A 3733-nucleotide genomic window follows, 5' to 3' on the forward strand; every position below is an offset into this window, starting at 1 on the left:
GGAATAGACATGGAAAAGCTCTCACTACTTGCTAAATCTATCTTGGGCTTCAGTTTATGCTTCTATTTCCCTATAGATGGTTGAGCGACCAATGCCCATGCCTTTGAACTGATGATAGTATCTAACTATGTAAGCTTGGACTGCTCTCTTTTCAAGTGATCACAAAAGACCTCAAAAGAGGGCATAACAAATCTAGGACCCAAGGCATCCATAGTGGAATGGAAGGTAGAAGAGAAAATTTGAAAGCTTCTTCTAAGCTTGGAGACAATGAGGTAGATGCACTCCTTATCTATCTTCACTTTTCTTCATCCCTATAACAAAGGCTTCTATTGTTTAAACCTCACAAGAATGTCCTCAATAGAGGGGAAAGCATCGAGTACAACAAAAGTAAGATTTGCCTCAATTTGAAGTGCTTTGAACTTGTTAATGGTGTCAAACAAATCTTTAAACTTGTCCTAGATTTCTTGAGGAGTGGAACACTCATCAAGATCAAATTGTAAGTTTTCTAAAACACTCAATGAAATCAGACCCATGACTTCATCCATCTTATTCCTATGCTGCAAAGTTTGTTATTGACATTCAAAAATTGGCTATATTGTATCTAGATAAGACCATAAAACCTTTAAATAGAGAAGCTGCTACATATGAGATTTCCATGTATGATAGTTGTGTTAGTTTAGAAGTACTAGACAAGAAGAGGTCTTGGCCATCATTTTAGAAGGGGTTTTTGAATTTTTTCTAATATTTTGATATAATAATAAAAATTAATATAAAAACATCATGCACAATGCAAATAACTAAACCCCAAGTTACAGAAGGAATGTGTAATCAAGATAAGATAAAAAAGTTTCAGATATGAATCACAAATACTTGGAACAAAATACTAGTGCAATGACAGAGAATCTGGAAATCTCTCAAGAATATCTTTCCAATGCATTTTTTGGATTGAAAAATGGAACTATAACGACGAAGTTACGTCCCGCAAAAGTTAGAAGACATCAACAGAATTCAAGCACAAAAATAGATATTAAATTGGAAAAAAAAATTTAAAATACTTTCTCCATTGTGTATGTCTCTAAAGCAGCTTTTCAGCACTTCTTTCAGATTGAAAAAATACCCTAGTATGCTCAGGATATCGCAAAAAAACTGATAATGAGGATATATCCTAGATATGGAAGGATATATGGTTAGATACCATCTTAGTTATCAAGGATATATCTTATGGCCTCAGCTAACGATACAGAAACTACTAAAATTGATATCGATCTAGGTGGTATTGATATCCATCTACGTTGTAAGGGTAAAATAAATCATGGTCAAGGGAAGATAAACTGTACGGTCCGAGACGGAGAAGGGAAACCTATCTTGCAGTGGAACAATGAACCTGAAACATGGATTGAACAAGTTAAGAATGCATACAAGGATCTAAGCTCAGAGAACAAAAAGCTAAAAACGTCAGCTGATGTGTCCATATATCGGGTGCCTGAATCGATCAAGAAAACACAACGAGGTGCGTATGACCCTCTGGTTGTGTTTCTTGGACCTTGCCATCACAAGAAAGACCAGCAGCTGACTACAATGGACAAATACAAGCTCAAAAGCCCTCAATAACACCTTGCAAAGGCTTCAAATGGACATGGATAAGGTGGAGAAAGTGGTCAAGGAGCGGATTGAAGATATTAGAGACTGCTATGAAGGCTCGGCAAGCGAGTGGGATGATGATAGTGTTGTATGGATGATGATCATAGATGTATGCTTTATTCTTGAGTTCCTCCAATGGACTTATTAAATTCCATCCTTATTTTCCAATCGCAGAGAGGTGATAACATTAAAAGACGAGAGATTATGCTTGACATTTTGAAGCTAGAAAATCAGATTCCTTTGTGTGTTTTACGAAAAATCTTGAAGGTGGAGGTTTGAAAGACAATGCAATAGTGCGGGAATTCTTTGCCAAACTTTTGTCTGGCTGCAACGGCCTATGTTTTAGTGGTTATCCGTTCTGGAGCATCACACGGGAAGAAAAAGACATTAAGAAACGCATTGAAAGTCGTCCATTGCATCTATTGGATTTCTCAAGACGGATGACAGCAGATTTCTTGTCAAATTCTGTTCCTGATTGTAAACGGCGCCCTAATATTAATTTTTGGTAATGTAAAACTCGCTGCGGCACTTCTAGTTACATTGCTACTCCAAACGCTGTTGCTTGTTTTAGAGGGAGAGGGTGGGAATTGTTCCACCGTTCTTATCCAACAAATAAGACACCTTCAGCATATAAATTACAAGAGGCTGGAATTAAATTGCAGCTTAGCGCCGAAGGAAAATTCGAGTTTAAATACAGATGTTTCCGAAACAATAAACTTTTTCTTCCTAAAATCATTGTTGACGATTACACAGGAATATTCCTGAGAAACCTGGTGGCTTTTGAAGAGTGTCAAAGGCACGAAAAATCTGCAATTGAAAGAGTAATTTCTCTCAGCATGTTTATAATGGATAGCTTAATCGACTCGAAAGAGGATGTAGAGTTGTTTCAGAAAGCGGGTATTATCGAGAATTATCTGGGAACTGATGAAGTAGTAGCTCAAATATTCAATGATTTATGCTTCGGAATCATTGCCAAGGATGATTTTCAGCCAATTTCGGACATGATCAACCAGCAATACAACAGCCGACTGAATGTGTGGATTACCGAGCTCAGGAGAAGGCACTTTTCTGCTCAAAACCATGGTATATCATATCTTTGTTGGTAGAGGTCATACTTTCAGTACTGACTCTTTTGCAAACCATCTATACCATGAAAGTCAAAAAGTCAAAATAGAGTACTTCAGATGAGAGTGGAAATTGAAGAACAAAAGTCAAAAAGAGAGAAACTTGAAGCAAATCTGAAAAAGAAAGGTAGAAGAATGCAAGGGTTTGAACAATCAAGTTAGCAAGGTAAAATTTGAACTTTAAGATTCAAAGACTAAGTATCAAGAACTTGGTAAGTATACTAATATTGCTAATGGTGAGCTTTTGAAAAGAAAGTTACATCTTAAGAAGTTATATTGAAGTAGTGGGAAACTTGATGAGCAAATAATGAAGTAGAAACTTAAAGGAGATATGACAAGTATTATATATCATGAAGGTGAATGTTCTAAAGAGCTAAAAGATAAATCTATTCAAGATCATAATAAGGAAAAAAACTTGTTATGAAGGAGCTAAATAGAAGATGAAGAAATTTAAAGGAAGATATTTTGTGTACAATAAATATAGACACATGATGAAATATTAAAAAGGTAACACTAACCTATTTCCTTTTAATGACTATTGTTTCAATTATATTCCACATAAATGAAATGAGTGCAAAACAAGATCAAATGAATGAACTAATGAAAGAGAAAATGAAATGTTTCAAATATTAAAGGTAGAAGACTTTTAGAAAAAGATATGTTAAATCTAGGGGTGTTACATTTTACAAGTGCAAGAACTTTAAACCCATTGCCAAATATTGTAGATTAAAAGTGAATCAAAATGGACAAACGTATACAAATTATTTTGTTACTTGTTATAAGTTTAATAATCTAGGGCATACATGTAGATATTATAGATTTTATAGATTTTTTGATAATAGAGAACCTAAAGTTAGAAGAAATAATTATAATGGGAGAAGACACAATAGTGCTAGTTAGAGTAGTTATTAGAACATAGATACAATATTTGTGAAGGAATGTAACAATGAAAATGGTAATGTTTAGAA

General features: G+C 34.6%; 1 pseudogene; it reads left to right on the plus strand.

Moving 5' to 3' along the window:
• Positions 1 to 1221: 1221 nt before the first annotated feature.
• Positions 1222 to 2815, plus strand: LOC149533277 (UPF0481 protein At3g47200-like; annotated as a pseudogene).
• The last annotated feature ends 918 nt before the right edge of the window (positions 2816 to 3733 follow it).

Source organism: Cupressus sempervirens, chromosome 10 (genome assembly GCF_028749045.1).
Source record: "Cupressus sempervirens isolate cs-2001-9-10 chromosome 10, ASM2874904v1, whole genome shotgun sequence".
Lineage (NCBI taxonomy): Eukaryota > Viridiplantae > Streptophyta > Pinopsida > Cupressales > Cupressaceae > Cupressus > Cupressus sempervirens.